At 32.9% G+C, this 14047-nt stretch overlaps 1 protein-coding gene across 5 annotated transcripts in view; it reads left to right on the top strand.

The window, feature by feature from the left end:
- The window catches only part of LOC105201122 (phospholipase DDHD1), a 164789-nt gene that overhangs the window by 49319 nt on the left and 101423 nt on the right, over positions 1-14047 (top strand). The window lies entirely within an intron of this gene.

Raw genomic sequence — 14047 nt, 5'->3', positions numbered from 1 at the left:
ATAGAACATGAAAATGTACTTGCTTTAAAGTACATATAAAAATGTCGACCAATGTCAAGAATTAAGAATAGCCCCAAGCCCGGGGTAATTCGTAACTAGTCCGGGAATATTCCGAAATTTGTATTTTAAGTTGAAAGTCTGTAAAAAATCTATTGTTAAGACTTTCTTTTATTTAAAAAAGGATGTAGGTATACAAAAAACAAATGCAAACATACACGTTCGCATGTTCTTTTATGCCATCGGTGTGACAGATTTCCTAACCTCACAAGTGTCAATCTTTAACGCTTTATAACTTTTTACCTGCTTAAGAGCGACGATTTTATATTCATATTTATGTTCTATGTACTAAAAGACACAATATTATCATGTTTGAACTAAATTAATGAAGAACTTTACCTCAATGTTTAACTCTGCGTAGCGCAGACGTTCGTGACACAGCCGAAGGGTTAGGGTTACCCAACTTAGGTTAGGCGCTGCAATCAGTATTAACGAATCGCCTCGGTGCTCGGTATTACGAATAGCCCCAACATCAACTGTGCGCATTATTGCGTATGATCGACTAAAATAGACATCACACAGCAAAAAGTAAACACGAAATGTTTCAAATACGTTCAACTGGACACGATACATTCAAAGTTTTCAAAAAAACCTTATTATCTTATTTAAATTTCGAAAAAATGCCGACTATCAGAAATTACTTCGACTGTCGCAAAACACATTTTTCACTACTACGACTTCAATATGACGCCGTTACCAACAAATCTTTGTTAGCAACATCGTTACATTAGGACGTGTTTACAGTGTTTAAAGTAAATTTTTAATATGTACCCATAAAAAGATATTTCCAATTATTGAATTACCCCGTCTAACGATTTGCCCCGGTCTCCCCTATATTGAAAACGAATCTTTTTCAATTTATTTAAATCTATTATTGGGTCAGCAAGATTTAAATTTCTATAATTTTACATTTTTTGTTTTAAAAGATTAAAGAATTTATTCCTTTTTTATTATTTTATTTTTTATTTTTATACCTTAAAGAAGAAGAATCGATGGTATTAGGAGTGTGAATTCGTTTTAAGGCTTTTAAAAAAGGGCTGCAATTATAAGTTCAGCAACGAAGTATAATTACTTATTATGTTTCAAAAGCTTAACATTTATGTTACTTAGTACATTTCAAGTAACAGACACGTGAATAATTGCATTTTTAAAAGCATTGAAATAGAACTTTCAAAGGAACATTTTCAGCATTGATTATTTTATTTCTTTAACAAGAAGAAAACAATCACAGATAGTCACCGAAAGCTTGTTAAGACTTACGAAGACTCTTCTCAATCATTTAAAAAATGTAAATTCTAATTTAGATGGTTTAGAAGTGGTGATTTTGATGCCATAAAAAACGCTCAGAACGGCCAAAATGTTTGAAGATGCAAAATTACAAGATATTATCGAACGAAAACTCAGCTCAATAGAGAACTAGCCAGAGCATTGAATATTGATCAAACAACAGTCACCAAGTCCCAGCAAATGGATTAAAATAAATTTAAAATTCGTGACATTTTAATTCATTTGAATACATATTCTTGATTCATGCATATTGATAAAAAGGAATTGAATGTGGTAAAATTTGATCATTTTCTATCCATGTACAGGAATAAGACGTGATTCTTTTTTATAGATTGAGATGGATTCAAATATTTGTATGTCAATCTTTTTCTATTTTGATTAATTAATTTTCTCTAATAAAATAAATCAACTCTAGCATAAATGAATGAATATGATAATATAAGAAATAATTAATTGTTATACAGATATTAATATAAGTTTTGTAAAAGAATTAGATGCTTATGAAAAACAAAATGTGTTTTTATTTCCAAAAATAGAAAATTATATACGGCATTGAACCAATATTTCTGTATAAATTATTCTTAAAGAATTAAATATGTATAAATTAATTCCCAACTGACTATATTGTTTTAATGTTTTAAAAAACAATCATTTTATATTTATTTTAAAATTTACAAAAAAATCTTTGTGCATTATTAAAATAACTTCAGAATTAACAATTTATTTTTATTTTTGGAATAAGAATAATTTTCAATCCTGTGTCACGAATTAAAATAGATTCATGATATGATAGATTCGTGAAATTTTTTTTTCGATTAAAAACATTAATATTTGCTTTGTTTTAATCCCATATTATGGGCAAAAATGGATTTGAGGCTCTCAAACCTTTTTTGGATTGAAAAATTAGCAATTATACCATTTTAATCCTGTCATGGACTTAGATGAATTGCATGACTTACGAAACTTTTTTGGATTGATAGTATAGAAATCCCATTTCATAAATTAAAATAAATTCAAGAAATTCTTAAATTTAAATGGATTGAAATGAATTAAAAAAGAACAAAAATTTGGATTTGATAATAAAGCAATTTCTACTCATTTCAATCTATTCCTGTTTGCTGGGACATTTACATGCCACTGGAAAGATTCTAAAGGAAGGAAAATGGCTACTACACGAATTGTCTCAAAGTGCATACGTTACTTTAATCGTAAAGCAAATGTTGTTGAAGTTCGAAAGAGAAGTTCTTTCACACCCCGCGTATTCTGCAGATCTTGGGGCTTATTACGGTTTTCGGATTGGGTGAACATAACAAGGTAACAGCTCACTCAATTACGATTAATCTCACTTTGTAAAAATGCGAAATGATTCGCGTGAGCGGGCTCGAAAAAGAATACAAAATTTTGTATTTTTATTTTTACTTTATTCTTTTTTTTTGTTGGAAAGTGTAATTGGACAAATTTAATTTTACATAGGATTTTAAAATATGCGTACACTTACAATGATTTTATCAATTTAGGACTTAATTGATTCTCGAAAGAAAAACGAAAAATCTATTATAAACAGACTTTAACACATGTATATATTTGCTTATTGTGGATAATTTTTGTATTGTGACTGTTAAGGTAGAAACACGGAAGAGATTCTTTTTCCTCCAAAACTCTTCGTCCACTTTTGCTGTTCGGTATACGAAGAGCAAACAGCTCCGTATACTCTAACCTTTTAAATAAACTAAGTTATGTTCCGCCTTTGTGAGTTGAATCTTTTTCGTGAAAATGTAAAATCACAGATTCGAATATATATGTCATCTTTCATTGCTCGATTATTTAGACCTTATTGCGAAATTTAGTTTGTTACACATGAGCCTTTCCCTGATTATATTGATTATGGAATCATTATACTGGAAGTACCTAATTATCTCATATTTTTACTCAACAGTTCCGTAATTGTGTAACCAAAGTCACGTGAGATGATATTGCAAAAAAAAATGAGTAAACTCAAGAGCCGCAATAGACCTCATGATCCTATCAGATTACGACTCCTTCCGATCAATACAACACGCGATAGAAAATATACACTTCTCCAATTTCAAAGAAGTGCAAAGTTTATTGATGAATCAATTAGTTCAAAAGAAAATTTATTTTATCATCTTAGTATTCATCTTTTGCTAGAAAGATGAAATAAAGTTTTATAAAACAGAGGAAAATATTTTGATTGCTGTAACTCATATTTATTATTTTCTTTGAATAAATGCGTTTTTAGCTAAAAAAAGATCTCACAAAACTAATTTACACTCCAATAATAATCAGAATTACTATCGTATTAAATTAGTATATAATACTTATAGTGAAATGTAGTATGAGTAACATGGTATAAAGTACCTCACGGGGTTTGCCATATCGATATTTTTTGGTTCACACAAGGTTAAGTATAAAAGTTTGATTATTCTACAGGTCAATTTCGCTCAGTTATCAAGATAGAGACAATTCTATTAATATCGCTTATTGCAATAATTTACGAATTACTGTAAAAATATCAGAAACGTTCCACATTTTATTCAAAAGACATTATTTGAATGTTCTATGGACGTTCCTAAGAGGTTTGTGATGAGTGGATTGTAACTTTTATTAATTTAAGAAATTTTATTATTTTATAATTTTATTTCTGGTCATTATTATTAATATACTATTATTATTTTATCAAGTAATTAATTTTTAATAGATATAGATATTTATTACTTCAGCTTACAAAAAACCATGAAGGGATTTGGTTTACAATTTTTATCCTCAACTCACGCGTGCACCCATACCTCGTTCCATTCCATATTAGCTTATCTCTGTTCTTACTTTTTATTTCTCTCTTTTTTCCTCGCGCCTGCGGTGCTAACTATACGTCCCTATACTTATTTTTTTACCTATCCTTGGTACAGCACGGCGCAACAGTCTGCTCAGACAAACAAACACCGTACCATATACAGCAAGTCTGTCCACCCGAACGAACGACTTCTGCACCACACCGCATCTATGCCTATATCTATACCTATGCCTATGCCTAATTCTCTTTCCATCTTATCTCCTAATTTACATTCTTTTTTCGCGTATCCTCACATTTTTCTTTCTTTGTACATCCATTCCTTGGTTCCTTGGTTCCTCCTTTCCTTCTTTTCGGTTCTTCTTTTACCTTCCTTTTCTCTCCTCTCTCTTCTCTTTCCTGCTTCTTATTCCAAACATCTTTAATAACTCTTTTAGTCTCTTTTTCACTCAGCCTTCCAGAGATTACTTAGTATCCCCACGCAAAAATGCAGAAATTACGTATCTTATGGAATCATTCCAATAGAACGTGACAAGAATTAACCACATTGTGAACTTGTTACTGCAAAAGAGATCCACGGTGCACTCCCATTCTTTCTGCATCCACCTCTGCTGTCTTGATCCATACAATCCTTTTTCAACTTCTGTAAGCTCAGTCTCTGTAAGCTCAGTCTCAAAAAATCCGGTTCCATTTCTCCTTCTTTAACAATCCTTTTTTTCCAATTCTTACTAAAATTCCCGTTCCTCTTTCTTTTCTGCTTACACCTCTGTCGCCTCATTGTTCTATATATTTATTTTATTTCTCTTTTTTCTTTTTCTTCTTGTATCTCTTTCTCCATCCTCTATACTTCGTAACCTCAATCTCCTATACCTCTTTTTCCATCCTTTATGCTTCATAACCTCAATCTTCTATACCTCTTCCTCCATCCTTTATACTTCATAACCTCAATCTCCAACGGTCGGTGATCTGAGTTGCCTCGGTCTCCTTCTTCATATACTAAACTAGGATCCTTAATTAACCAATTACTTATACATTCATCTTTACATTTCTATTTCCTTTACGCTTACTTTCACAATATCTATACTTATGTCTATATCTAGTCCTATTTCTTACCTTACATTCTAATTTTCTTTCGCTACTTCTTTCTTATATTATCACACTTTTCACCTTCTTCGTACTTCTATATATTCCTTTCCAATCTCTTTTCATTCATTCCTTCTCTCATTTACAATATGTCATTCTCCTTAAACCATTCTGTCTAATTTCTTGCATTACCTGTCGTCTTTTTTTCCTGTAGCTGTTTCTGCCTTTATTTCTACTATTTTATTCCTCTAACCTATTCTTCTAACGCTTTCTCTTTGCCCTTTTTGTTTTCCTTACCTTCCTTGTTTAATTCCTACCTTACCGACCCTCCTGGATTCTCCCGCTTCATTGTCTACCCTAACCTATTCCTGTTCCTTCCACCTATATCTTACAATATCTTCGTAATTCCGTTTCCCCTACATTCGCCTGCAATTACCCGTTTTCTCTACCTTCTTACCTTTCTAGTTCATACCTCTTTACTTTTTAATATTTCCTAATGTACTACAAACACTCACACTCAGACTCACTTTATTTCCATTCACATCCATACACCATCGCGCCATTTAACCAAGTCCAATTAATTTTTTAATTGTATTATTAATTTAAATCTGAGTTCCGTAAAAATGTACATTTTGATCGATTTTTAGTTAGCATTATTCCCCTTACCTCACCAACCCGCATGCAGTCTAAATGTCAGTCGAAGTAATGATGAAGTAAGGGAAAAGCCAAATTTTTTTAAGCCAAAAATAAGCCGAAATGTACATTTATTGCGAAGTTCTGATTTAAAATGTTTACCTTCTACTTGCAAACATGTTACTGTTTGTTGTATGTAATATAAGTTCGTCGTTACATAAATTCAACGCGATTACTATTTATGATGTCTAAAGTTTAATGCCCAGTTAACGGAAATGGAGTCAAAATATTTAAAATGGATAGAAATGGATTTAAAAAATCAAAATTTGGATACGGCAATGACCACACAAATCCATTTCTATCTAGTTAAAGTTTAAGAATTCTTTGAAACCATTTTAATCCATGAAGTGTGATTGAAATTATGGGATTCCTACTTTTTTCAATCCAAAAACGTTATGCGGGCCATATAATTTTGGTTTATGAAATGGGATTAAAATAAAGTAATTTTTATTTTTTCAATCTGAAAGGAATTTTCGCAATTATCCGATCCATTTTAATTCATGACATAGGATTGAAATGGACTTAATTGCTGTCTCTTAATTCAAAATGTATTCAAATGACTTGGAATGAATCACAAATTTTCAATCCATTTTCGTTTACTAGGTAGCTAGCTTATTCTGTCAATTAACTCTGTTGTATTGTTATTGTTTATAGACGAAACTTCAAATAACTTTACGGAAACAAATCAAGCAATAGAGGTGATAAATCCAATCGCATTCCTTTTTGATATTGCTTTAATGTATAACAAAAATATTGTGTTTATAATGGTTTTTCAATTATTCTAATACTTTTACAAAATGGTTTTGCTATTCAATATGATCGTTTATCACTAATATACTTTTTGCAAATTTTTATTTTTTTGTCAATTTTGTTAAAATTTTCAAATTTTGAGGACGTAATAGATATTATCTTAATCGGATTCCAATTTTGCACACTTGTTAATAGCAACTTTTATCGCCCCAAATGATCCGATTCGTTAATTTGTTATTTTTTTTTTATTCTTCCTAACAGATCCCTCATATATTTAATTTTAAACGATGATCACGTTTCTTTGCGGATTTTTAACGGTTTTTTACGTATTAAATTGGCATGTGGGTATATATTGAAGTCGGAATTATACTGCGAGAAAAAATTATAATGGTGGCAACTATAAAGGGACAACTATACAAGTTTTATAAATAGAATTATGATATAATATAATTAACTGAACTACGTTATAGTTATTGAAACTAACATACTTGTAAGTTAATGGTTAAGAGAATTAATAAAGATACATAATTGTAATAGTTATATAGAGAAAATAACTAAATTAACTTACGAAAAAGACGACAGAAGCGATTGCCTCCGACTTTAATAAGCCTCTAATATGTTGTTTTAATACAGATTAAAACAAGGGAAACGTATTTTTTATGCCCGTTTTCACTTTTAGAAGGTAAATGAAATATCCCTTTGAAGAAAATCGGTTTTTTTTTTTTAAGTGTATATCGTCCAAATTATAAGAGATAGAAAAAAATGTGCTAAATAAAAGTTGAATGTTTTAAAGAGTACTTTATAACAGCGATAAAAACATTTTTTCAAAATAAAATGTTTTGTTTTAAAGGACTCCACAATCCTTATGAAAATTGGCTGAAAATTTAATATGTTGTCATCCTGATAAAAAGTTTCTATGGACACAATCTTTAATAATTGACCGTTTGACCTCTACAAGGTGCTACTTATCAAAAGTGCCTAAAATGTACACTTTCTTATTTTTAACGAATAAGATGTATGCTTACATTATTATTTATATGTTTTGTAATTATTTCTGTGCATAATTTTAAATAAAGAGCTGCAAATATGACACTGACTTAAATTCGGTAATTTTAAGGATATTAACATTTCAGCCAGAAATAATAATAGAATTGATGTTGACTCAATGTCGATTTGATGATTTTGACATTGAATTGACGTCGATCGATTTTATCATTATTGCTGGCTGGGATTGTATTAAGCGCTGTCGCTTCACATCAATTAACTCGGGATTTGAAATGCATTATTTGGAAATATGTGTATAGGAGGTTAGAGTGGGAAGAGACAGTGAAGATGAGCTTTAGGATGCTTAATTAAAGCATTCTTGCGTTTCACTTTGGGATGTTTGATTAAAGTGAATCAAATTCAAACAAGTCCCCTTGCCTTTTACGGTATGGAATATTTGGTACATACATGAGTTATACACTTGTATGTACAAGTATGTAACTTACGTATACCTTAATCTGGAACTATTTCAATTTTATGGTTAATGTTTTCCTTTGGCATTCTATTATCATCATCAAGTATATTATTGAGTAATATGATTGATGGATTTTTGATATTATTTTCATACCTTGCATAACATCAATACTACAAAACGCTATCAATATGGGGTTTATGCGGATAGGTTAGCACCGTATTTGGAAAGGCAAAATTGGAGTAAAAATAGAGAATCAGAGCCCGCAAAATTTATTTGTTGTTGATTTGGAAGTGACACAGACAACGCTTAAAGTCCCCGTGTTACGAGCAAAAGGGGTACTTGTTTACTTGCGCTCTCACTCCGGAACTAGACTTCTTTATCAAACACAAAATCACTTTAATTGTTAACCACCAAACACGACCATATCATCACACACCAAACTCCAAAATCACAGACAGCTCATTTTTTTAATAAACAAGGCCGTTGTCAAGGAGAACGCTTCACGGCCTTATTCACACCGCAGCTCGAACTCGCCTCGCAGGGACGGCTCGGCTCGTAACACTATCCCCCTTCTTCAAGGTTGTCGTCCCGACAACTAACGCCAAGGATTTCCAAAAGCTCTTCAATTTCTAGCTTGTGCGCTTGTCTCTTCGTTTTTCGAACAAGGGGGAGGAGAAGACTAAATTTTCCAAGGACTCATCGCCATAAAGGCTCCCCAAGTCCCCGTCTCGGCATTTGCCCTAAGGCCCGCGGGAAAACCTTGGATCAAAAACACCGGGGCGAGATGGTCTTCTTAAGAACAAGAAATATTTCAGTGACTCTCTATACGATGTACATCATCTCAAAGGAGCCTTAGAACTGTTAATTGATCGAAGATGTCATCAATCCTCGGTAACGGAAAAGAATCTTTTTTAGTAACATTATTTAATTTCCTATAATCCACACAAAATCTGATAGTTCCATCTTTCTTTTTTACCAAGACCGCCGGAGAAACCCAGGGACTTCGAGATTCTCTAATAACTCCATGTTCCTTCATATCTTGAATAATTTTTTTTACCTCTTCTCGCAAATGAATTGGAATCCGTCGAGGTGTCTGTTTTATTGGGGAAGAATCTTTTACATTAATGACATGTTCAACAATATCACAATTCCCTGCAACAATTTCATCAGAAAATACATCCTGAAATTCAATCAAAAATTTCGCAAAAATTTCTTTCTGACTTTCCTCCAAATTTTCTGAATCCTTAATAAAAAGCTCTTTCAAAATATCAGGAACTTCCCTGGAAAAACTTTCCATACGAGAACATCTTAAAATATTTTTTTCCCTAGATAAAAATTGAGTTCCAAAAGCGGAATCAAATACATTTTTTAAATTCACGATTTTAAGAAAATCTACTCCTAAAATACAATCATCACTAATGTCAGCAATTAACATTGGAATCTCTACAGAATAAACTCCAAGTTGAACTTTCACAACTGTCTTGTATTTAATTAAAATTTTCTCCCCCGCAGGATATTTCAAACCACAATCAAAAATCTCGACTTTCTGTTTACTGAAATCGACAAAACTACTATTTAAAATTGATACATCAGAGCCCGTATCTATTTTAAAGACACAATATTTATTATTTACTTCTCCAGAATAGCAAAACTCATTTAAATTACATTTAATTCTGTTTAATCTATAGGAATGTTTAATTCTCTTTCCCATAACCCTCGGGGTTCTTCTTCCTTTAGTCAAACTCACCCAGTCAAGTTCGACTATACCCCGTTTCCCAATTTCCCGGGACATTCAAAACGTAAATGTCCCTCTTTCCCGCAAAGCCAACATTCCATTCGGTTTTTATTTTCGCATCTTTTTCCATTTCCATTTTGTTTTATGAATTTACTTTTATTTCCATCTTTACCCTGTTTCTCTTCTTTTCCAACATCACTCTCTCCTTTCCTTAAACTGAAATAATTCTCTTTTCTTTTATAAAAATTAAAATTACTTCTCTTTTTCTATTCAAAGTAACTTTCCTGGATAGATTTTACTGTTTTGGCTCTTTCGATCGCTACTTTTAAGGATGATATTCCCTCTAACTGAAGAGTTCTCCTTATGAAACCGTCCGATATCGCAGAAACAAATTGTGCACAAGCAATTTTGTCCCGAACGGAATGTGGACATTCGGGATACGCAAATTGAGACAATCTCTCAATTTCTGCCCCAAAAGCAGCAAAATTTTCCCCAAACTTTTGTTTCCTATTCGTAAATTGACAGTAATAACTTTGTAGAGAATGAATTTCCCCGAATCGCAATTCTAATTTTGATTTTAATTCCGCGAATTTAAAATTATCCAAATCTTGAACATTTTCTAATACCGTGCGAGCTTTTCCTCTTAAGCACGAAACGAGCACGGCAGTTTTCGTTTCCTCATTCCAACGACTCGCCCGAGCAATTAAGTTAAACTGCGAAAAGAATTCACGTAACGGAGTACTTCCGTAAAAAGTATCTGGTTTTAATTTAAGACCCGACTCATTGTTTAACAAAATTCGAGAGGTTTCCTCCTCTCCCGTGATAACAGTTTCTCTCTCAAGAGGCAAAATGTTCTGATCGCGTGCATCTCTGGTTTTATTAGCGGCACTATTACAAGAAAGACTTAGCTGGTTTTCTTGAAGATGCCGGAGTTCCATTTCTCGTTGTCGCAGAAGCGTTACAAGATCCTCCTGCTGCCGTATCTGTAGCGCGCGCTCTTCGCGCATCTGTTTAAGCTCCTCCATCGCCGTCCGAAGAAGCGTCTCCGCGCTCGACGTTTCACCTTCAACACTTTCAGGAGTCCGCTCAATTCCCGTTGTTAACATTGCATGCCCGGCGTCTCCCGAGGAACGTGTGCAGATCCCTCGGCGTGGGGTATTTGTAAGAGGCATTGTATGTCGTTTCTCTCCGTCCGTCCGTTCGATCCCGGACGAGCCCCCAAAATGTTACGAGCAAAAGGGGTACTTGTTTACTCGCGCTCTCACTCCGGAAAAGAACTAGACTTCTTTATCAAACACAAAATCACTTTAATTGTTAACCACCAAACACGACCATATCATCACACACCAAACTCCAAAATCACAGACAGCTCATTTTTTTAATAAACAAGGCCGTTGTCAAGGAGAACGCTTCACGGCCTTATTCACACCGCAGCTCGAACTCGCCTCGCATGGACGGCTCGGCTCGTAACAATATGTTTACAAATTTCCAATGTTCTTGCGGATTTGCATTTGCAATAATATCTAGATATTGGTGGGTATTAAAATGTACTTGCATGTGCAAGTAAGAGGCAAGGGAACTAACTTTAATCAAGCATTCCAAAGTGAGAGGCAAGGAGACTTGTTTGAATCAAGCATCTCAAAGTGAGAGGCGAGGGAATTCACTTTTATCAAGTACTTTGAAGTAAAAGACGAGGATGCTTTAATTAAGCATCCCAAAACCACGCACCTTCACTCTCTCTTCTTATTCTAACCCTCTATAAACATTTTCAAAATAATGCATTTCAGATCCTGAATTAATTGATGTGAAGCGACAGCATTCAATACAATATTGTAAGATACAATATTGTAAGATGTTTGTTGATCTACAAGATACCGCTATTACTGCTTCATATGCCTTTGCTGCTGATGTAAATTTTCTGCAAGTTAATGAAAAAATAAAGGGGTGGGTTTAAACTCGGGATCCCTCGTTCCGACTGCTAGTACTCCGACTGCTAGACCAAGGCTCCACTGGCATCTTGGTGATTTATTCTTGTATATTAACAGTCTGACTTAGGCTCTTATGATTCGGAGTTTATGTTTGGGTATCTTACAATATTGATTTAAATCCTTAAAATCACCGATTTTAAGTTAATCTCATATGTGCAGTTCTTTATTTAAAATTATACACAAGAATAATTTAAAAACATGTAAATAATAATTTAAATATGCATCTTACTCGTTGAAAATAAGAAAGTGTGACATTAGATACTTTTGACAAGTTTTTGTAAAAATCAAACGGTCAATTAAAATTTTGAAAAATTATGTTAAAAATTCTAAGAAAAATTTTCACCATAGATAAAATGCCAATCATATAGTTTATTTTAATTCGTTAATGTTTTTTCAAAATATGCAATGTTAATTATATTAAAATATGTTTTAATTTTTTTGTGCTATTTTTGTCACTCTAACATTGAGCTAACTTTTCTATTTATATATTTTTTTAGATTTATAATTTTGCCTTTTCTAATCTTTACCTTCGGTGTTTTACCCCATTAAGGCATTTTATGACTTATCTTAAATTATAATTGTGTGTTATAATCAATAGCAAATTGTATTTTTTTTTTCCAAAAAAGCTGATGTACATTCAGAAGTGCTACCAACTGCAAAAAATGTTGTTATATTTGATATATTTCAAACATGGAGGACATGGAAGAGAGAGCATTAGACGATCGAGCGTTAACCGCGATTAGAGAACCTCTAGGAGATAGAATTGCCAAAGGGGGTCACGTGACCGACTCTGTGATTGGCTGGCGGAAATGTGCAGATTTTGCATTGTGACGTCAATGCGTTGACAGGCTTCGTTGCAAGGAACCATCGGTGATTCCGCGTGATGTGTGCCGGCCAATGCATTGACGTCGCAATGTAAAATCTGCACATTTCCGCCAGCCAATCACAGAGTCGGTCACGTGACCTCCTTTGGCGATTCTTTCTCCTAGAGGTTCTCTAATCGCGGTTAACGCTCGATCGTCTAATGCTCTCTCTTTCATGTCCTCCATGTTTGAAATATATCAGATATAACAACATTTTTTGCAGTTGGTAACACTTCTGAATGTACGTCAGCTTTTTTGGAAAAAAAAATACAAATCTCTAACCGCGATGGATTATAAACCAGAAGCAAAATTCTGGGCGGGAAATTTTGAAATGGTCGTTTGTGAAGATAGACGTTCCGTCGGGTACAGTTTGCCTTACAATTACAAAGAGTTAAATAATAAAACCATTTTTTTAAACACAGTATATAAGAAATCAAGTTTACAATAATTAGTACAATTACAGTATATCAATTTGAATTCGTTGAATTGGTGTCAGTCATGTGTCAAGTGTGAACATGAGTGTCAATCCATGGAGGCAGCCATATCAATTTTTTCGCACAACGGTAGCACAATGCGTTAAACCTGTGCGAAAAGTGTATTTCGTCACATCCGTTACACTGCCAGCATTACATCTCCATGCCTAATGCTCTCTCCGGGTTCTTCATAATTTCAAATAATTAACTTTTTAAAATTATATTTCAAGCTTATAAATTTATATAAAATATAGCTTTAAACATAAAGGTAAGAAGACTTATATCAGTCTGTAGCGGATCTTAGTATCGAATAATAATTTTTACAATCTCCAGCCTATGCAAACTGTGCACTGCTTATTCGTCGGACTTGAAATACAATTATTACATGAACCCAAAATGCATATTATTATTAATTAAATGGACGAGCAGTTTAATAGTATTGATGCTAAGAAGCATCTATAAGATTCCTCTTCCTCGATAAAACTAATGAAATAAAGAATTTATTGCGAAAAAATAATACCTCAATCATTTAAATTCGAATCTCTCTACATTCCGTGTAAACATTTCCGTGTAAACATATGTCTCAACAATCAAATTGGTAGGAAGAAACCTGTCATAAAATTAATTTGATTTTCAACCAAAAACTAACTTTAATATTGTTAAAACTCATTTAGATCAATTTGAATTAAAAATGTAAAGAAACGTGAGAACGCATTATCAGTTTTAATACATCATTTTAACTTTGTTTTATTTTTAATAAACAATAGAACATAAACCTCATAACGACACTAATTACGTATGTTATTCGGATGCGTCTCACATAAGAGATAATCACCCAGATAGTCAAGTG

The sequence above is a fragment of the Solenopsis invicta genome, chromosome 2 (assembly GCF_016802725.1).
Source record: "Solenopsis invicta isolate M01_SB chromosome 2, UNIL_Sinv_3.0, whole genome shotgun sequence".
NCBI classification, from domain to species: Eukaryota; Metazoa; Arthropoda; class Insecta; order Hymenoptera; family Formicidae; genus Solenopsis; species Solenopsis invicta.
The sequence above is the reverse complement of the archived record's forward strand: the minus strand, read 5'-3'. Positions and strand labels throughout refer to the sequence as shown.